This window comes from Poecile atricapillus, chromosome Z, assembly GCF_030490865.1.
Source record: "Poecile atricapillus isolate bPoeAtr1 chromosome Z, bPoeAtr1.hap1, whole genome shotgun sequence".
Taxonomy (NCBI): domain Eukaryota; kingdom Metazoa; phylum Chordata; class Aves; order Passeriformes; family Paridae; genus Poecile; species Poecile atricapillus.
Window position 1 is genome coordinate 3,326,446 of NC_081289.1, and position 22,605 is coordinate 3,349,050.

The following is a 22,605-nucleotide window of genomic DNA, read 5'->3' on the forward strand; positions in this document are numbered from 1 at the left end:
GGCCTGTGCCGAGTGGCCGGGTGGCTCCAGTCCCCTCCAGTGGCTAACAGCCATCATCACCAACCCAGCAGCTGGAAAAAAGTAGTTTATATGTCTTCCTTAAAGAAAACGTGGTGGAACATAAAAAAAATTAAACCCCCAACTTATAATTTACTGCATTTGTGGATCATGCTTTTTTAATCTGTTGAGGGGTTGCTGGAGGCTGGAAGGAAGGAGTGAATGCGGGATTGCTTTTCCTCCTTCAGTTTTAAACAACAAATCTATCTCCTTCTCAGTCTAGCCCCTAAAGCCTTGCACTTGATTACCAACACCGACGTGATGCCACCAGTTAAGGAACAGAATTTGGAGGCCTCCTGCAGAAACCTTCCACGGGGAAAACCCCCAGAGCCCCCTGCGCGTTGTCAGCCCGGTGGTGGGACCGTGGAACGGGTGGGCTTCAGCTCCCTGAACCCAAATCCTGGGGGCTGGTGGAGAGCAGGGAATAAAACCCACTTCAGCACCGAAGGCGGAACAGCAGCCGGAGGAGTGCGGCGCTGCCGCCGGCCGGCCCCGAACCCCCGGCGGCTGCGGCCGGGCAGCGGGATGCGCGGGGAACCGGGGGCTGTCCGAACCACGGGTAATTGTCGGCATCTTCCCTTTTTCTTTCTGTGAGGGCTGGCTGCTTGCTGGTAGTGTTGCCGTGGCCAGCGCACATCCCTAGGAGCGGCTCCTTCCAGCAGCTCGGCACAGAGCCGGCTGTCGGGAGCCGGCGGTGCGACGGGTCGCGACGGCGAAATCGCTTCGCTACCGACCGGCAGAGTTAAAAACGCGGCGGTAGCGACCACCGCATCGACCCCGCACGGGCAGAACCGCTCACATCTGCTCCTCTTCCCTCCGACACAAACAAGAGGTTTTTCCGCCTTATTTATTTTGGTTTTTTTTCTTTTGGTTGATTTGGATTTTTTGGTTTTTTCTGCCGCTTCCAGCACCCGACTCGCCGCGGCCGCAGACGAGCACCGGATACCGCAGCGTCCAGGAGCGGGGTCCATCCTTCCGCACGGTGCCTGCCCGGCCGTTTATTCCCCGGCTATTCCTTTCTGCGAAAAGAGAAGGGGAAAAAGCAAAAAAAGACCAAAAGAACCTAAAACACAAACACCAAACCAACCCCTAATAAATAATAATAGAAGAAGGAAGCGCAGCAACTTGCTTTAAGCAAAGGGCGGTAGGACCACGGAGCGCAGCCCCCCGGGAAGGGAGGTAGCGGAGGGAGGGCAGGCTGGCACCGGCAGGGCTCGCAGCCCCACGGGGGTACCGGCAGGTCCGGCGGCGGCGGACGTGAAAGTCCCCTTTAAGTTTCCATAGAGAGGCCTCCGGGTGTCACATGATGGACATGATATAACGAAACAACATCGTGGGGAGGGACGGAGGGAAGCAGTGGGGGAGCCCGGGGAGGCGGCGGTGCCCCCCGACCCGCCCGCCCCGGTTGCACCTGTCTCGGCGCGCCGGGAGCGCGGTGTCCGCCCCGCTGATGGGGCTGCGGGCGGCACCTTCCTCCGGGGAGGAGGAGAAGGAGAAGGAGGAGGAGGAGGAGGAGAAGGAGGCGAGCCGGTGGCGGAGGTAAGTTACCGGCGGGACCGGGGCGGGGGGCGCAGGGTGCGGGCGCGTTGTGTGAGCCGAGGGGATGCGGGGTGTGTGTGCGCGGGGTGTCCGCGGTGTCCCCGCGGAGCGCCGGGTGTGTGCGCGCCCTCCCGCCCTCCATGTCCGCATTCCAGCTCATGTTGCGCAGATAAAATTCAAACTTGAGGTAAACACAAGCGGCGGGGGGGGGCGGACAGGGAACTCGGGAGGAGGGAGGCTCGCTACATCCCGGCTTCATCCCGGTTCCATCTCGGCTCCTGCCACCCCCTCCCCGCCGCTCCCCCCGCTCCGCACCCGCGGAGCCCCCGCGCACCTGGCGGAGCGCCGGCACCTCGCTGCTTCCCCCGGGGAGGGAGAACCGAGCGTCCCTTTCCCCGCACCCCGGTAGGACAGGGCGGGTCGGGAGCTGGGGGGTTCGCGGCGCGGCAGGTGCGCAGGGTGCTGTCGCGACATGGCGGGGGGGGGGAGGGGGGTGTGCGCGTCGCGACATGGGGGAAGCAGCCAAGTGACAGCGCGGAGTGGTGGTGGTGGGGGGGGGTGGAGAAAGGACGGGGCTGCGCCGCGTTGTTTTCCTCGGTGCTGCGTGGGTATCCCGAATAAAGCGGGAATAACAGCGGTGCCCCCCCCGGTCCCGCTTTTCTCCATACGCATTTCCAAGTGCGTATGGAGAAAACAAGATGCGGAGCGGGGCGGGCCGGGCCGGGGGGGGGGAGGCGGGGAGGGCCGCACTGCCGTTCGCAGACCCGGTCCGTGGCACAGGCGGTGCCGCCGAGGGGATATTTAAGCGCTCCCCGGCGGGGCGATGATGGAGGCAGCCGAGGCCGCCCCACAGGTGGGTGCGTGCGGGGAGAAGGGCCGAAGCGCTGGTCGTGTGGGGAGCGTCAGAGCGGTTTCGCACTCCGCGGACTCGCGGCGGGAGGCGCTGCCGGGGCTGAGAGTGAAGTGGGGTGCGGGGACAAGACCTGGCAGCCGCGGACTGCTGAGTGGCGCAGCTCCGGGTGCCGAAAGCGGTGCGGGGGTGACGGCGGTGCCGCCATGGCGGGTGTGAGGGAGCGGCGCCCTCAGGGGGGTCCCGGCGGCCCCGCCGAGGGCGGGAAAAGCGCGCGCGGCCCCCGCCTGGCGCCTCCTCAGCACTGCACCAAGGCGGCGGGGCGCGGGGGGGGGGGGCGCAGGGGGGAGGTGGCGGCCACGCCCACCGCGCCCCCCCGCCGGCCAATCGCCGGGGGCGGCGCGGCGGGGACACGCCCCCCCGGCGCGCGCCGCGCCCTCCCGACCAATCGCAGCGCAACTCGGCCCCCCCTTCATCGCCCCTCTTCGCCCACCCGCCTGTTTGTTACGGTCGGGGCCACGTGCCGGCGCCTCGGGCCGGTCACGTGGCCCTGGGGCTGGGGGGTCTGACGGGGACCATGGGGTCTGGAGCTTTCCTGTCCTTGGGGCTCTGACAGGGACTATGGGGCTCTAACAGGGACCATGGGCTCTGATGGGGACCATGGGGTCTGCAGCTTTCCTGTCCTTGGGGGTCTGATGGGTTCCATGGGGGTCTGGAGCTCTCCTGTCTGGGGGTGGGGGGATCTGATGGGGACTTGGAGGTGTCCTGCCTATAGGATCTGATGGGGTGACACTCTGGGGCCTGGAGCCCTCCTGTCCACGGCAAGTGACTGGGAACAGGGGGGTCTGGAGCTGCCCTGTATGTGGGGTCTGATAGGGAACAGAACTGGCTGCCAGCTTGGGAGGAGCCTGAAGCCCCCTTTCCAAAGGAGTCTGACTGGGTTTGGCTCTGGCTGCCTACCCAAGCCTGAATACCCCCTGTGCAGGGAATGTGGCCAGGACCCGCTTGCCATTGCCCCCAGGCCTGTGCTCACCATGAGCGTCCATTCGGCCCTGGCCCCATTAAACCTTCTCTGAAGGGCCTGTCCCTGGCTGTTCCTGTCATGGCCGAGCTGTGACAGCCTGTCCGTGGCTGGCTCTGGCCTCCGGAGAGGGAGGTGTTTCTCTCCCGAGAAGAGCTGTTTATGCCCAGTGATTTTTTTTTTTCCTCGATTTTTTTTTTTTTTTATTTCTTTCCCCTCCCTCTGTGCTCTCCTGCATAAGCCACAGCAGCAGCTTGGTGTCTGCCCAGCCCGGCAGTGTTATGGCACAGCTCTTATGTAGGTGAAGCCGGGGAACGCTGCAAGGATCATGTGGAGCTCTCAGTCTCCTGAGCCTGGAGCTTTGAGCCTATTTATAGGTGGGTTGGGCAGTGTTCTGTGTGCAGGACTTGTTCCACGTTCAAATCCGTGGCAAAACGAGGCGTCTTAAACTATGGTGTTTTGGTTTGGGTGGTTGTTCCTGGGAGTAAGGTTTTATGAGACGCTCTGGAGGACGGGTTGTTAATAGGTTATGTGGAGAAAGGCGAGTCAGTTTGGAGTTAAGGAACGTGATGCCATTTTAATGCAACTTCTCGGGTGGCAGAGCAACCAGTAAGAGGATACTCGGTTCTAGATCAGCAGCTTTCGGCTTTGCAGGCAGTGGACAACTCAGGCAGGGTCAGTGGGAAGCCACAGAGGAAAGGACATTGTGTTTTCTGTAGGCTTATGTTCATTATACTGTTTTGTGCACTGCTAAAGGTTTTGTGGCCGACAAGCTGGTAAAAAAAAAAAAAAAGAAATCCACTATTCTAGATCCCTGAGATGTTTTGGTTTAGAATAAGTGGAGGAGGGGTGGGAAAAAACCTCTCAACTGTGTTTTGTTGTGTATGTTTCTATTGTAAGGCTTAAAAATGTAAAATTTAGTGTATTTTTAAGAGTTACATAACCTTTAGTAACGTGGTGAGTCTCAAGTAGCCTTCAAGAGTTAAATAACAGCAGATCAACGAGACTGGGTCGAGAAGAGGAAGAGAGGGTTTTATAATGCTGAGGACTGTACGCAGATATTTAAAAACTGCTTTGGTATTGCACTAGAAACAAGTCTTTGCTTAGGAGGGAGGAGGATTTTAATACCCTATAAATACAGAATATGAGAAGGAGGATGGAAAGATGAGGTTTGCAGTTTTATGCTGGTCTAGTCCGGTAAATGGATGAGAAATACTTTATGATACTTCACGTTCTTCAGCTTCTCTTCCATCTTGACTTTTTTGGTACAATTCTTTGCAATCCGAAGTGATGAGAACTTCCAGATACTGACCGCTGTGGGTGAGGAAAGAAATCTGGCCTTAAAATAACAAGAAATTACAGAAAGGAGTGAGGGGCACTGTAGTGGTGAAAGAACTGGGGTGGTGACACACGTCATATGAGAGAGAGCTGGTGCTTTGTGTTGGTTACAGGAGTAATCTGACACGGTGTTACCTACAGGAAGATGTTTATTCAGCCGTGGTGGTTTGTACTGGCATATCCACCTTACCTTTGTATTTTTTTGGGGGGGAAAGAGCCCTCCCTTAATAGAGGAAATTGCTAGGGAGCAGTTGACGTGCTGGAGATGTGAGGATACCTGGAGGTGCACGGTGTGCCAGTGCCTTGGAATTCAGCATGTACATGGAAGTGCTGGCATGGAATTGATGCACCAGGAAATTGCTTTCTCTATTTTTGTTGGTGAGATGCAGTTAACGTAAAACGAGCCCTTTGGATCCCATATCCCATTTGTCTTTAATATAACTAAGATCATTTATCTTCTCAGGCGGTGAGAAGGGGAAAAAAAATACTTTTGTTTTGCAACTTGGTTCACCTTCTCTTCATTTGCTGTCAGCTCATGACAAGGCACAATGTGTGCTGCACACTGTGTTCCACTGAGCTGTTTTGGTGACAAATACAATGTATATGAAAAAAAATGCTATGAAAAATAGGTAATGTGCCAGTTCTCTCTACTTTTTATATAAACAATCCCCATTTTTCTCTGAAGTACTCAAAAAATGTCGTATTAGGGTCTCATGCCGTGTCAGTTTCAGTGGCAAAAAGGTAGCTGTTTTAGTCTTCATAAGTATTCAAAATTCAGCTGAAAAGGAAATATTTAAATTAGTGTTTGTATTGGTTTTGCAGTAGGAAGTAGTAAAACCTTTCTTCAGTTTTAATAAAAAGGGAAATTGTGATCTTACTTTAAAAATGTGTTTGTTTATGCTGTATTAGTCTGTTACATTGTTAAAATTAAGAGGATTTCTTTAATCCAAGCTAGATTTTAATTGCTGTAATCACATGTTTACTATATTTCTTTTGTATTTATAAATAAAAACACAGGGTCATGTTTTTTTGACCTCGTGTATAGCATGACTGTCTGTAGTTCATGCTGTATTTGCACGGTGTTTTTCCGTAAACATTTTGCTCCTGGAATTATTGGTAGCACCAGGATATGAGCTTGAAAATACTGACACATAAAGGGTTAGAGCACTTGCAAACAGGAATGCTGAAATTCAAAGTTTTTTTTTTTAAAAAAGCAACCTCTCTCCAGCAGTTCTTTCAAGTCCGTTTGATGATAATTTTGGATCCTGACTCGTGGTTTTCTAAATGGCTGGAGATGGAATTAATGGGGCTGCAACGCTTTGTCGTGAATTTCAGCATAAACAATATTTTTCTTTCGGCTTTGGATTTCACGCAAATGCAGTGAAAAATCCCCTGTCCTTTTCCAGTCCCTCAGGATGCTGCACCTCAGCCAGCAGACGTAGCGTTGTTGTCTAACAGCGAGGCTGGAAATGGGAGTTGTTTGTGCTGAGTTTTACCCTTACCAAGGTCAGAGATTTCATCCTTCCGTAGATTCCTGACGTGGGGATTTAACACTTGCAGTCAGTCCTGATTTAGGAATTATCATGAACTTCTTGGAGCTCTGGAAGGAATTTAAATGTCTCTGTGTTGTGCTTCTTCCCAAACGTAAGTTTGGAAATGCCTTAAGTAGTGACGTCTGTGTGGCAGAAATATTCATGATGGTAATAAAGCAGTCAAGCTGAAAATCCAAGTTTCTTACATAAAACTGATCTAATTGGCAGGACAAAAAAAGGCGATAATTGTAGTAATATTCCTGTTTTAAATAATTTGGGTCAATATGGGCACTGAAGTTTTCTTTTGATGGAGGTTCATGACTTATGGAAAGTAATTTGGATGAGGAAAGATGGTCCTACTCTGTCTCACAGTGGGCTGAATTTCTGTGTTCTGTTACCTAAGAAATAGTTTTTCATAACTATGACATATTACTAAGCCCATGGTAAACGTTTGGGTTTTTTTTTTCCAATTCTTACTGTGGCATAAATTTACTCAAGTATAAGCAAAGGAAATTGAGAAACAAATGGTTTAGAGGGGATTTATAACACCACTTGCAAGCCCTGATTTTACAAACACTCCTCTGAATGTGTCCTGTGTAAGGAGCAGGTCCTATTAGGGAACGTAAATTGTGCAATTGCGTAGAAAATCAGCGGAGTTGGTAAATTCTGAAGCAGTCATCGTGTTTTTTCTGTTCTGTATTTCAAATCCTCGCACTCTTGCAGCCAAGCTTGTGGTGTGCTTACATGTGCAGAGTGCTGAACAGTAGTCTCATCTAAACAAAAAATGTGTGAAGTCAGCCTGCCAATAATAGTGACGTGGCATTATTATTTATTTTAATTTATTTTACTTTTCATTTGTGTCATCTTGCCAATTATCAGAAGTAGCAATTAGTTGTCGGGGGTGGGGGGGAAGGTGAGGTGAACAGGATGGGGAGAGGAAAACCTAGTAAACGTAATTTTCTGCTGTTATAAAACTTAGATATTTCTGCCCCAATTTACCTGTGAGCTACACCAAGATGTACCAATTTCAGTGTGAAGCCTGAAATAATCCTTGTTTTTTGTAATGATTATTAGCTTGGGCTGAATATCATCCACAGAGCTTCTCCTGGTACTGGTGGAGCAAGTTTGGATCTCTCTGGAAAATATACCTTGAATCAGGGCTAATTCTTTTTTATCTGTGTTGTTATTGGGTATATTTCTTGGTAGCTTTCAGATTTTCAGAAAAGCAAGATGATTTTTGTGTTAATTTAATTGCAGTGTGTATGGAATGCCCCTAAAATGTCCTGTTTTGAATAATACTTGCATTATACTCAGGTTGCTGAATTTTAACACAATTAAAGTAGCTTCTCCAGGAGCTTCTGCAAAAATAGAGTTGTAAAATGAAGGCAGGTACTGGCCTTGAATAAATTCCAGTGTGCTGAGGAAACAAAGGAAAATCAGACTGAGGTTCAGAAGGAAAACAAGCATTTGCCTGGGTTTTATCGTGATGATTATTTACATCAGCACAGGAAGGTGTTTACCTGTGATCAGATGCTTGTGAGATGTGTCTGAAGCAGGAGAAGGATCCTTGTGTTTGGATTATTGGAACTTGGAGATTTCTTGCTACGCAGCAGCTCATGGGAGCAGCTGTCAGGTCTCCTGGGAGGGAGATGAAGCCTCCAGCCACCGTGTTTACTTCCAGCAGGAGGAGGAAAAGGACATTTCTGGCTATTATCTGGATGTGTTTTGTAAACTGAAAGCGCTTTTAGTGCTCCCGAGCAGGGTGTAGTTGCTGTATCATTCTGCAGTGTCGTTCTCCACCCCTTTTTTTAAATTTTAGCATAACTTCAGTGTTCGTCTGTCAACATCTGCTGGGTACTGATAGATCATCTGCAGCTCTTGGGAGATCCTTACATCCTAATTTCTCTGGCTTCGTGGCAGTGTTCCAGGACCCTGGAGCAATCGGGATTACGTTTATCCCACTCACAGAGAACAGGATCCCAAATCTGGAAAGCAGCAGGTATATTTTTCGCTCTGTAAAACGCAAGGGCAGGAAGGAAATCCGTGTGGAGGAGAAGCCCCGGCGGAGCGGCAGCGTTCAGACCCCGCAGCGTGCGGTGCTGCGTGTGCTCCGAGGCAGATCCCGGCCGTGTCTCACTTCCATGGAATACTCCGCTCCTTCCCAGGCGCTTTTTCCAGCGTTGCCCTCTGCCGGAGGAGACCCGCAGCGCCAGGGATTGCTGTGTGGACTCTCTGGATGGAGTCCCTGGCACTTGGCACTTCCTTGGCAGCTCCAGTTCCAAGAGCCCACCGTCCTCCTGGAGCTGCCGCAGGGGCCCCTGCTCCAGCCAGAGCGTCTGAGTCCTGCTCTTCCCTCCCGTCTGTGTCCACGGGCATCTGTTCAGGGCAGCCGCTGCTTGTTTGGATAAACTGCAAGCCAAACAGTGGATCCAGCATTATGGGATCAGCTGCTTCTCCAAAGGTTATTGTCCTGGAGCCACAACTAATTCTGGCAGGGAGTTGTGCACCTTTCCCATAAAACAACTTTAATCTTTGGATTGTTAGCCCTGTCTGGCTTTGGTAATCCAGATGCTTTTAAAGTAATATTGATAAAAAAAATCAGTATTTCGAACGTAAATACACTTAAATTTGGTTTATATTTGTTTGGTGTTCACACAATATGAAACAGTAATTAGGAGCAATTAAATGTACGAAATCTTACTAACACTGACTACATCTGATGTTCTCATCAACTTGTAAAGCACAAGTATATGTTGTGGGTTTTCTTTGATTTTTTTTTGTTGTTATTTGTCTGTTTTTTTGTGGTTTTATACTTTTTATTTTTATTTGGTTCTTGGGGTTTTTTTGTGGTTTTTTTTTTTGGATTATTATTATATTAATAAGATAATTATTATCGGGTCTTTTGGTGAGGGGTGAAATTTTATTTTCCATTGTGTTTTTTGTGACTTAGGAAAAGGCCTTCTTTTTGGTTTTCAAGAAACTTCAGGTTTCATGTATTGCTGGTGTTGATGTTAAAAGGAGTTAAGGAGGGCAGAGCTCAGCTGTACTATTTCAGTGGAAGTTGAGCAGGGACCTCTGTTCTCCCAGTCGTTGTTAATGGAAGTGCTGACATTCACGGGGAAGTCCTTGCTGAATATCAGAGTGAAAAAAGGCAGACATGATGACTGTGGAGCCGTAACTGGGAATTGTGAGCTGAAATGCTATTTGTTGAATAAAACTGAATTCCTCAAAAGCAGTATTACTTCAGCAGTGAATGAGTCACATCTATAAGCAGCAATAATTTGTACTGGAGACCAAAATTGTGTAATACAGTGGGCGAAGAATGCTGGTAAGGATGTTTGATGGGTTAACCCAGGCCTCCAGCATTGTGATGGGAGAGCAGCATCTGTCAGAGCACTCTTTCAATTACAGAAGCATGGAAAATAGATCCTCAGTGGTGCACTGGAGGGCAGGATCCAGCCCTTCACTACTCCAAGCAGAAGTGCAGTATGATTCCTGAAGCAGATTTCAGGCTCCGAATTGAAACTCTTGTTGCTCCATTTCTCAGCTTTTTTGTGCCCTTCCCCCTTTCCAGGGTATATTGCAATCCCTGGTCGTTTAAAGACCACTAGTTTGAAAAACAAGCCCTTGTAACCTTTTCCTGTGAAGCAAATTTTGTGTTCTTGTAGGTAGAGTTACTCTGAGAAGGTTTATGGAAGATTATTCTCCTGGTTGCCTGGATCAGGTAAATACTATAAACATAATTTGTCATGTCTAATGTTCTCCTAGTCAAGTTCTCTGTAGGATATATCTGGTTGTATTTATCCCTTTTGTTGATGTTCTCTTTTGCAGTTACAGAGTACTCCTATAACATGAACAGGTTTAATTCTGTTCCAGATGCTGTGAGCTGATAAAGTGCTAATGCGTCTTCTGGCAGTTTCTTGTGAGATCAGTTTCCATGAAAAAATTGTATTTACCCTAAGTAAAGTCTGCTTTGGAGCATGGGTTTGTGATGTTGTGCGCACATTTCCTGGTAGACAAAGATTGTAATCTATTTTTTTTTTAATTCTGCTACTTCAGAAAAATCTCCTTGACTAGATGAAAACTGTAAGTCAGCTCTGAGACTTTCAGATGCAGTCTCTTTGGGAGTTGTGTCAACATTAATTATTGTATAGCTCTAATGTTATGTATAAAGTGACACCTCTTCTGGCCTGCGACATTTCTCCTGGGCAAACTATGCTTGGCTTATTTAGTTTTCATATTTGATAGGTAAATCTTTGCAAAGATCTTAAACTGTGTTGTTCAGCTGTTCATTGTTCTTTCTGGTAACGTGGACAGATACGCGTCATGTCTTTGAAAGAGGTTGCAGTGATTCTCTCCCAGCTCACGACTTTTCCCTTGAAATGTTCCTTCGTGGTTGTGCCTGCAGCCACTGTCCATCCTAGGTCTTGTTTTCAGGCTGCTGCTGCCTTGCAGGAATCAAAAATGAGGTGACTAATAAGTCTGTCCTTTCCCTGCAAGTGGCATTCATGATTTGTCTGTTTTCTTCCGTTGTTTTTCTGCTTTTCCTGCAGCAAAAGGAGACTTTGCCTCATTCCTGAGTGCTGGGTTATCTTTGTGGTTTGTTGATTCTGGATAGGCAAAGAGAGAATCTGCAAGAGCAGAAATTCCAGCAGGGAAGGACAGCAGTAGGGAGGTTCTCTCCTCACCCAGTCACAGGCAGACTCCTAAGATCAGTTTTCCATCCTGATGTGTGTTTTGTTCCCTTCTGCCCATCACTGCCACCAGGAATCCAAAGCATAGGGATGGATAAAATCCATCCTAGGCTCTCAGCACTGCCTAAGGCAGTGTTCCCATGAGTTGCAGCAGTGTGGTTCATAGCTTAGAGTTTTCTGGAGTGAGGAATGGGATTGTGGAGTCATAGAATGGTTTTGGTTGGAAGGGACATTAAAGATCATCCAGTGCCACCCCCTGCTGTGGGCAGGAACGCCTTCCACTATCCCAGGTTGCTCCAAAACCCATCCAGCCTGGCCCTGGACACTTCCAGGGATCCAGGGGCAGCCACAGCTTCTCTGGGCAACCTGTGCCAGGGCCTCCCCACCCTCGCAGGGAGGAATTTCTTCCTATAAAATAATAATTCCAGGTTTTCCTCTTGATAGGGCCTGTAATTAAGTGACTTCCCATACCGTGGTTGTAAGGAATGGTTTCCTGGCATCTCCACTGTGTGTGCTAGATGGATGAAGGTTTTCAGGATACTTAGATTTTAAGAATGCTTTTGTAGCAGTCTTTCTTGCAGAACTGACTTCAGAATGAATTTCCCTGCTAGCATTTAGTTTAAAATGGATGAAGATCATAAATACATGTTTTTTCATCTGATCTTACTCAGCTGACCCCTCTACTTCTACATTCTGTGTCTCTCAAGGGTTCTGTTAAATAATATTTATATTAATAGTACCATCTACTGCTGAATCCCTCCTGTGGTTTATAAGAGCATATTTAAGTATTACATTATGTTAACCAGCTTCACTGGTAGCTCAGAATTCAAGCTGTTTGTATTTGCAGTTCTGCTGCTAAGTCCCTCATCTCCTGTGAATGTTGTAAATAAGATTTGGACATGAGGAGAAGGAGGTCTGGGCAGCAGGGGATGGGATTCCCCAGCCCTGAAGGGAAAGGGATGTCCAAAGATGGATCCACAGCCACCTTTGCTCCTGGGGAATTTGGTGTGTGTGTGTCACTGTCACCAGCACTGAGGGCACAGCAGAGGTAGGGAGGGGATTCTCTGTGAGACTCCGTGATGTCTGTGAGCACCAGTTCTGAAAGTGTAGAAGCACAGGAACCTCAGCTGGGTAAGATTTAAAAATCAGAGACTGTGAAGCAGAGACAAGTGGCTAACACAGGGAGACCAGATTAGAATCATAAAATCATTCAAATTAGAAAAGACCTTTAAGATTGAGTCCAGCCATTAACTCAGTGCTGCCAAGTCCACAGCTTAATATAAAAAGTCAAACAAAACTGTGTTCCTCTGTACACAAAAATGAAATTTGAAGAGTGCATAGAACTTCTCTATATTACTTCTGCTTATTACTAATTCATGTTCCTAGTACATATTATTAGGCATTTTTGCTAACTTTAAGGGCTTATCAATTGACTTCAATAAACTCTGTGTTACATTATTTTATTGTTATATAATTGTAGTATTATATTACTTACCTCTTGGTGGGAAAGACAGCTGTTTATCCATCTGGGAAGATGTTATTCTGTGCTCAGCTCTAGGACAAGGCAGTAGTTCTGAGTCTCCCACCTTTGCCTTCTCATCTTCCTACATGTTGGATTTCTACTGGGATCTTCCATAATCTTTCCAGCTGGCTGTGCTTCCTGTTGATTTGCTTATTGCTCTTCCTAATGAGTGCTAGTGCTCGACCTGGTTGTGTAAGCACAGGAGGGTTTGGTGCCTTTTATTGAAGGAAACTTAGAAATGACGGAAGAATTAACTTCAGGGATGTGAAGTGCCTGGAGCTGTGGCGCAGAAGTTAGTTCAGGAATAATGCATGGATCTTAAATTCAGATTTCATGGAAAGATATGTCTTTGTGTTACCACTAGATTAATGTGTTGGCCCGGGATAATGCTGGCTTTTGAAGAGCTTATCTTCAAATGTTTAAAAATCTGTTCTTGTGTTTTACCATAAACTGATGTGGTCCAGCAGTCATCTGGCTCACATACTGGAAATATTTTGTTTTTCTTTTAACATGACTCATTACCATGCATTTGTAACTATGGTTATTTTCTCTTAAAGGATTTGTTCTGCCCTTTAATTATCATGTTTTGGGGTATTCAGGTTTGACTTATTACCAACGTAGAAATTCCTCCAGGGACTGCTAGCTTCCAAATAAATGTTTTAGGCTGCTTGCCCATAAAATTAGCAGTCCTCTTATTACTTCTCCGTTAGTCTAAATTAGAGCTTCAGTGAGGTTATGTTGCCCTAGTGCACGTGTGAATCTTAAAACTTATTTAAGGTGTCAAAAGTGTTGCTTTTGATGTGTTTGGGGGAGTTCAGCTGCTCGAGGTGCTCTCACTTGCTCAGTAGCAGTGGTGTATGTTTGTACTGATGAAATAACAAGTGAACTATTGTGGCAAATGTTATTACTCATCATTTGGACTTGAAAAAACATGAAGAAACATTGTCCATATATTCCTGTTCTCACTAATGTATTCCATTAATAGCTAGTGACCATTTGTCTTTCTCCTTGCATTATTATGTATGTTTTGGTTTCTTTAAGACTTTTTTTTACAGTCAGAGAATTAGAATTTCTGGTTTTGTTTGCTTTCTAAAGGATGATCTTGCAGTTCCTGTTATTTATTTTTTTTTTATTGCTGAAGGGGTTATTTTAGATATGAGAACTTTTGATTGAGTCAGTTTTGTTCATTATTTCATCAGTATTGGATAATTCTCTTTCCTTACTTTGGCTTCCTGTCTAAGATACTTATTGCTGATGGTGTTTGTGATATTCCTGCAGTATTAATGCTAACTGCTAGTAAGAATATTGAACTGGAAATGGTTTCCTAGGATTCTAAGTCTTGTCACTTGATATAGGAAGCTTGATGTTGTATAATTGCTATATAATTTGTACTTTAAAATAATCAAACTCCATCTTAAGAACGGGGTTTTTTTACTTCCATTATTGGAATTAAAGGAAAGATTACAATTTTCAGAGCATCCAGGATCTTGAAAATCATCAAATTGCCAGCCTAACATTTTGAAGAGCCATTTCATGCTCACTTTTTAATGATAATTGCAGAGTTTGCCTTATGCCTTTTTGCTCGTATTTATTACTCAAATGCTTTTATGACCAGGAATTATATCTGTTACTACCTCTTCAGTCAGGTAAGCAAACAAAGCCTCTAGTCTATGTTCAGTATTGAATTTTCCATTCTCCTGACTGCCCCAAACTGTGCCTGCTCTGCATTCTTGGCTCAGCTCAGAGCTGGCGTTGCACCTTGGTTTGCCTGCAGCCAGCACAGTTAAACCAGCATGGGACACAGTGTCCCTGAGGATCTCTCTATTCCTCCAGAACGTCTGTGGTGAGTTCAGCCTGCTGTGCTGGGCTCTGACGTGCAGTTGGAATCGTTCATCAAAGCACAAACATGATTTAAGGAACTATTCTTAATCGTGTTGCTGTTGTTTGCTGCAGCTGAGGCTGCACGAAATGAGTGCTCGGCTCGCCCTCCATTTCCTGCCTCACAAACCTCATGGTCCTGCCTTTCATTTTGGAGCTGGGGCTCTCATGTTGTTTTCCAGTGTGGAGGCTGCAGGTGCTGCTTTTTCTCTCTCCACTCAGCTGATTCCTGCATTGAATGCTTGAACACAAACTATGGATGGAGCAGAGGACGGAGCTTTTCCAGGCAGGGATTCACCGGTTCTGGGAGGCAGCAAGAACCAGCAACCACTGTCCTGTGTTTGCTGACACTGATCTTGACTGAAAAGTCAGAGTTCTAGGTCTAAGGCTGGTCAGACAATGTCCTTTATTCTTTGTTTTTTTGGTCCTCTTAAACTTGCAGTGAAGTGGCCAGGTTGATCTGCCAAACACAGAAATTGCAGTTTCAAGGCAGAGCTTAACCATCTGCTGCCATTCCTGCTACCTAAAACCACCTTTCTTTCCGTGCTCCAGTGTGAATCCAGTTCCCTTAAGCAGGGCACGTACAGTAATTAGGTGAATTTTCCAGGCAGCCATAAATTGGGGTCACAGTTGCTTTATTTAGCTGGTGTGTCATTCTGATGACCCATGGTCACATAGTAACGGGCTAGGATTTTTCCTCCTTCATAATTTCCAAATTAAGGAGCTGTTCACCTGGTGGGAATAAGTATTTTACCCAGGTATGTGACTGCACATCTGCTGCGGTTGAAATTCATCCCGCTTCTATTACTTAAGTCTGTTTTTTTAAGTTCTTTTTGTACATTCTCCTGGTTTTCCTTTCCTAACTCAGTTTCATCAAAAGCCAGGATTACTAGTGGGGGAAAAAAACCCCAAAACTTACCCCACCCTGACAGATTTATAATTCTCAGCATCTACATGCATCCACTAACAAGACCATGACCAGTTATATATGAAGAACTTAGTGCAGCCTCTGTGTTGAAAAAACTTGGATTTTGCATGTTCTTTTTTAGCAAGACTTAAAACATGTCCCAGTATACATGGGTGGATTTAAAAAGTGGATGGTGAGGTCCAGTTCTTCTTGGAGGTGTTGCAGCTCACTTGGAAATACTCTGCTCAGTGAGGTAAACCAGACAGATCCTGCAGATTTGAGAATGGAGAAATGTGGGATGTTTTTCAAATCAGTGGTAGAAGAGCTCTTAAGAGAGTGATTACATTTTTGTGTTATTTGGGTAGAAATAATGAAGGCTTCAAATTCAAATGCTGGTCTAAGTTCGTTAAAGAAGAGACAACATAAAGAATTGAGAAAGGATTAAACCTTTTGTAGAAAATGAAAAGATAAATAGAACCTGAAAGCCACTCTAACACGTGTCAGACAATGATAAATAAATAGTCTTCAGTCAATTCATATCAGAAATAGAATGGGGGAGCACAGCTGTCATTGTAGGTAATGGTATTTAGCAGCTGGTTCTGTCCTTTGTAACAATGAGGGAAGTCAGGGTAATTAAGGGACATGATGGTTTAGAAGGTGGGTAAGAGGTAGGGACAGGTATTTTGGAAAGGAAGGAAAAGGATGGGTTGGTAGAAAATATATGGATTTTTGGTGATTGGAGTGGCTGTCACATCATCTGCCTGCTGGGGCTTGGCACAATGGGAGTTAATATTTAAAATGTAAGAAAATCATTGAAAGGTTGTGATATTACAGAGATTTAATGGTGTTTCACTGCTTGGATATGGCACGAGTGTTGCATTGATCTGTATTTTTAGACCTGTAAAAACCCAGTTCCTTTGATCTGCAGTTTTCATAATTGGGAAGCGTTGAGTGAATAGTGAACATGCTAAAAGAGAGTGGCAGCGAAAAAATACTGCATTTTTTCATGCTGTAATTGTGTGGTGTTTACATGAAGCTGTGAGGTCACTGGCTTCCGGTACGAGCTGCTTCCTGAAAACTTTCTTTTACGTGGTAGATCTAAAAATGTACTTCTTAGAAAAATCAGCTGGTTTTTGTTTTTCATTCTCGTGCTGCTGCCTTGGCCACCTGATTCTCGATTCTACTCCAGAGCTTGAATAGCACTGCAGGGTAGTGATCCCTTGGGATGAGGGTGGTGCTGCAGAGGGCACAGGATGTACTGGAGAAGGTACCACAAAGAAATTGGGTTCACAAAACCCAAATCAGGCAGTGGAAACATGGAAACAACTTAAACACATAGCCTGACATGTAGAAAGTATTGACAGTCTCAGGCTTTAGCAAAATGTGAGTCATGCATTGATAAGTGATGCAGTCAGGTTTGAAATAGTGAGGTAAAACCAGCATCAGCAAAACTGCTCTGTGTTCCTCTTTTCCTGTTGAGTTTCAAGTATGTAAGAAGCAATTACTTACTTGCAAAACCTGTTGAAATTAAGTAATTTTATTTTTTTAATGCAAAGTTCTCAAGCTGTCGGTGGCTTCTAAATTTTATGTTTGGGAATCATGAAATCAGTGGGCTTGGAAAAGACCTCTAAGGTCATGGAGCCCAACCATTCCCTCAGCACTGGCAAAAAAATAATTTCCAAATGCCTCATCTTCACATCCCTTAAATCCCTGCATGTGTGGGGACTCTAACACTATCCTGGACAGCCTGTTCTAATGCTTAACAACCCTTTTGGTGAAGAAATTTTGCAGAATATCCAACCTAAACCTCCCCTGGTGGAACTTGAAGCAGTTTCTTCTTGTCCTGTCTCTTGTTGCTCAGGAGATGGAAGTAGCCATCAAATTGCTGTAAGACATGAAGGATTTGGCAATAATAAAAAACCCCCAAGCACAAGCATATATATGTGTTTGTGTGATAAAGGAAACAAGAAGCCAAGCTTTATTACTCATCACATAGAACAGAGTTTTGGATTGTATGACATTTATAATGTAAAAGAGATGATTCCAACCAAAATGCATTCTTTGAAGTGAAATATGGTCCTCATAGAGCAATGTAAATTAACTAAACTGTGGCAGCTCAGCATGTGTGGGAACCAGGAAAGATGAAAGGTGTGTCTGAAGGAAAAATTAGAATTCAAAAGTAGTTTTAATAGAGTTATGTCTGTTTTATTTTTTTTAACCAGATTAGAAGAACTGAAATAATTCAAAAGTGTATGTATTTTTTTTTTTTTAAAAACAGTATAATCCTAAAATGCCTGGATGACATATATGAGTTGAATATTTTTTTCTATTCTGTGGGGATTTTTTTCTTCATATTAATTAGCTAAAATACTACTTATGGCTAATACCTAACCTAGCAGAGTAATGTCTAGCTAGAACACTTTTGAAGGAGAGCTTTGATTTATAAATGATCTAAGTGTTGCAGTTTATGAAAATATAGACATTTTGCTGTGAAAATGAGTGTTTGAACATCATGTGTCAGTTTGAGGGTTGAAGATAAATGTGAATTTCTGGGATTAGTAACATATTCATTTCAAATCAGGTTATTTTGTTGATGACCAATCACAATATACTGAAACTTGCCAGACTTCACAGAAGTAATAACAATGGGAAATTCTTAAATACAAATAGTTCTTAAATTTACAAGCACTTTTAACAATGCTATGGTTTTAGCCAGTCATCATGCTGTTTTATAACAGCTATAAACTCTATTTCCAGAAAGACTTGCTGCCTGTCAACCTAAAGCTGGCAACATTCCTGTGAATTTCCATGGTAATTTTATTGGTAATTAGCATTTGTCAATAGCTTGTCTGTCATAACCCTTATATGTCTGAAACCTCTTCTGCCTGTACAACAGTGAGATTCCTAAAATTCAACTTTGTGGCTTTTGTCATCCCTGTAGGAAGAACCAGGGGTTGGAACTCCCTCAATGTGCCTGTGTTCACTGTTGTGTTGATGCTATTCTTTTTTTTTTTTTTTCCTCTCATTTTCTGGGTTTTAAACTTGTAGCTGTGACACCAACATCTTCTGGTGTGTGTTCTCTTTTATCCTGGGTCTTAGGGAGGATGCAGTGTGGTCATAAGAAGTGCAGGTTATGCCAAAGAGTTGTACTGGATTCGGATCCAGGTGAACTTTCTTTTCAGTCTGGTAGAGCCCTTGATGTTTTTTGCATTTTATTGTAGGTGGTGTTGTGATTCATCTGAAATAATCTGGGAATATCTCTTTAATATCTCTTTTTTTTCTGTCAGTTCTAGGGTGAGTGCATAGTCACCTGACAGGTGGAAAAAAAACTCAGATAAAGTTCTTCTTTGTTCTGTTTTGGATGAAATGCAATAACCTGTAATAAGAAAGGGTTCAGATAAAGTGACCTAAAGCCTTTGGCCTGCAGAGCTGTAGTCCAGCTGCGTTGTAGAAATGAAACTGAAGTTCATGAATCTTCAGTAATGATCACATTGGAGCAACATTTGTGTTTATTCACTTTTTAAAAGTTTAATCTTTGAGTGAAACTGGCACATAGACTTAGCTGAAAATTGTGTTGGAATCAGTTTTCTATGTTGCTTAAAAGCCTAATCCTTGAAGTACTTTGCACTTAGTACGTTCTTCTGAAACGGTAAATTGTTTTATTGGTTTTACATCCACTATGCAGTAATTACTAGTTATCTTCACATCTTGATTTTATCCCCAGTGAATACCTAGTGCTGAGCTTGGGGGGGCTTTATTCGGGTGAGTAGCAGTGAGCAGTATGGGGCTTGACAGCTGGAATTTCCCAAAATCAAAGTGAAATGAAGGAAATGAAGAGTTAAAGCAAGGACAGGAGCTCGCAGCAGCGAATCAGTGCAGTTTCAGATAGTTATCACTAGGAGGACACACAGACCGTGATATTAAAGAACTAATTGTTTACCTTTTCCTCTTAACTGGTTTGGTATTGGAAAATTTTGTCTTGAATGGGAGCCATATAGTAATGTGTTAATTAAGATACTTTCTTTTACTAGAAATTAAAAGAGAGGGTTTTGTAATGGACAAAACTGGAATGTAACGACATGAGGAAATCTCCGGGGATTACTTTGTCGGTGAAGCAGAACACTGATTCTCGAGGGTGTTAGTCCGCCAGAAATAGGTGAAATTTAGGTAGAAGTGGTCCCTTTTTTCCCCATTTACTTTACAGCTTTGTATTGCAGGAATTCCTTGCACCTTTCTGTCAAATGTCTGTGGTGTTTCCTGCTGGTCAGGACAGGGTGTGAGTGGATCACAGGCTGGGATTTGATGCGGCGTTGGCTGTAATCTTCATTTAATCTGTTTGTGGTCTTTCACAGTGTTTGCAAATAGCTTTTATTTTACATGTCTATATGTGTTTACTTAGATTGTGATGTACAGTGTCTGTGTCAGGTTGAGTAATATGGAAATTAGTCTAATTGATTTAAATAGTTTGTAGACTGCCCATGTTGCTGAGGCAAGCTGTTACCTAATAAAGACTTTGGAATCTGACTCTTTCTGTATAGAATCATTATTGATATCACACATGCAGACAAAGATGATAACTGAAGCATATGCTTCAAATAAAATGACACAAGAAAATGAAAAATGGTTTCAAATTTGAAGTTACTGAAGGATGCACGGAAATAACACCAGATGGAGAGAAAGAGAAACTAAGACGGAGATTTTTAATAAGTGTGCTGCGTTGCTGTTGCATAGAATAGAATCCTACAGGCTTTCAGTGTATAAATCTTGTTACTTTGGTAGTAGTGCCTGTGATGTGTAAAAGTGAAAATGCATCATTTCACTCCCCAAATTTACAGTCCCCGAGGCTACAAAAAGTAGCACAAGCCAATTCTAAGTCACTTTTGAAAATGTCCTAATTGTTCTGCCGTGGTAGATGGTCAAGATTGAACCATATCTTCCTGAAAAATAGTATTTGTGGAATTAATGTGATTTTACATCTCTGGCTTCATAAACTATCACCGGGAGACATTTTCCTCAGTACTGAAACTTGTTTCTGTAGTTCCATTGCCTCAGACTAAAAAGAAAACCACTGAATCTCCCTTTGATGAAAAACGCGTGGTCTGGAACTGTTGCATAGTTGTTTTGTCAAAATCTCTGTATGGGGACACACTGCTTCACCTTTCCCTCAGTGTCTTTGTCTAAAACAGTTTAATTTTTCACACATTTCTTTCATCTTTGCTACAAATCCTGCATTTTACTTTTCCTGCAGGCCACATGTCCATCCATTTGTATTCCCTTCAGTTCAGTTGACTTTATCACTATTTTTTTGTGGAATCAGTCTCTGCCTTCTAACAAAAATTTGGTGTTCTGTATGAGGCTCTCAGTTGCTGGAAAACAAGGATCCAGCCTCATTCCAAACTCTTGAGTCAAATGTCTGTTCTGACTGTGTGGACAAGACTGGGCACTCTGCACATCTCAAGCGTCAGCCTCTTGGGTCAATTAATTCTTCATCATTTGGGCTAAATTGTCAAGGTTCATCAGGGCCAGTTTATTTTCTGACCCTGCAGAGATTTTCTGTATTTTGCAGCACTCTAGAAGTCTGGAGTAGGACCTGACTCAGCAAAGTAGTTCAGGTTCTTTTTATTTACTACAGAAGTTTTAATGACTGAGGCTTCTTAGTCTGTCTTTATGATTTTTAAAAAGACCTTTTAATCACTCATCCTAAAAATAGCGTGGAATACCCAAAACAGTGATTGATGTATGAGCACTGTATAATGTCATTAGAGGTCTGCACTGGTGTTGTGGATGATCTAATTTGAATTTTGGAAAATTCTGAGCACGGAAGGTGAAGATGAGACCTCCCATTACTACCCAGAGGAAAGATGAGGATCTTTTTTAATTTAATGAGGAGAATGAGGATGAAGCTGCAACACTGAATTGTAGAATGCTAAGAATAAGGGTTGAGTTTTGTTGGAGGGGTTTTGCTGATTTGTTTTTGGGTTTTTTTCCCCCAAAAGCTGAATGAAATGCTGTATACTGAGGAGTTACACTCGATTACTGGAATAAGTATGGATGATTAAATATTGAAGTACATTTCTTGTTCATACTAGGGAGTAGTTGATTGTACTGTCAGGGTGTTAACACAGAGGGTAATTATACTACCATGGAATATTTGCAGTGTTGTAGCAAAGCAGATATTTGATTATTCAGACTCTTTAAATTAAAAATTGCATTGTGAGTTATATTCAATTACACACGCCAATTTGATCAGGTTTTTGTTTTACAACAGAGATTTTTTAACCTTTGACTAAAAGCAAGTCCAGTGGAAGTCATTCAAGGCGGCGCATCAAGATAATCACTCAGATTTTGAGAGCAATGACAACAGATCAATACTGAGTTCTTGCTCTGTGAGTAATATCAAATTAAATCCTCATAAACTCAGCTGTGAGACTGAGGGATGGACAGCTGGAGCACACTTGGAAGCAGGAGCAGGGCAGGATGGAGGGAGGCAGGAGGTTACAGCAGGCGACCATCTGAGGGGCAGACACTTCAAAAGGAGCAGTGCAGATGGCACCACTCCTGTGAGTATTGGTATTTGTAGCGTAGCACATGAGGATCCTGTGTGCATTTGCCGCTAGGAGTGTACTCACACGTGAAATCCTAATTTCTGCAGCGTTTGGGCTCCGTGACGACAGGTTTGCCAGACTTGCGTTTTGCAGCCCTGTGAGGTGTTGCAAGGAGCAGATCAGGGATGAAGCAGCTTTCTGCCTTCAGCTTCCCAGGTTGGATAACGTGAGGTGGGGGAAGGAATTGCTGAACAGGGGCAGGGGCTGAGGAAGTTCAGACATGCTGAAATAGAAGGTTGCTATAGATGAGCTTTTCTCAGCTGGTTGCCAGAACTGCAGTGCTTCTCTCAAGTTGTTGCAGGTTTATTTTCAAAATACACCAAACATGAAGCATATATTTTGCTCTAATCAGAAGACCAGAAAAAAAAACCCCAAACCAACAGGTAAAGGGGAAGGCTTTCCTTCTCTCCACAAGTCTTCAGGATTTTTATGCTGTTGTTGCAGTGAATAATCAGATTTGGTACTTGTTTGCCTTGGTGTAGAAGTGCATTAGTGCTGGTGAAAAACTCTGTGTTTGAAACACTGTCTTGCTAAGATTGGCGTCTTTTACACAGTAAAGGTGTACAGAATCAGGTCTTGTAATTGTAGCTTTATTGTAGATTTGTTGGTGTTTCTCTCTAATTTTTGCCAGTTTCTCCTAGTATAAGCCTAAAAAGTAAGAA

General features: G+C 44.3%; 1 long non-coding RNA gene across 7 annotated transcripts in view; it reads left to right on the plus strand.

Annotated features, from left to right (window-relative positions):
- The first annotated feature begins 374 nt into the window (after positions 1 to 374).
- Positions 375 to 22,605, plus strand: part of LOC131592577 (uncharacterized) — a 124,275-nt gene continuing 102,044 nt past the window's right edge. For 3 of the 7 annotated variants that reach the window (XR_009280665.1, XR_009280667.1, XR_009280670.1), the window contains exon 1: positions 392 to 1,596. This is a non-coding gene — a long non-coding RNA (uncharacterized LOC131592577). Of the gene's footprint in view, positions 1,784 to 22,605 lie in introns of all 7 variants that reach the window. The other 4 variants (XR_009280666.1, XR_009280669.1, XR_009280668.1 and 1 more) reach the window with 4 other exon arrangements.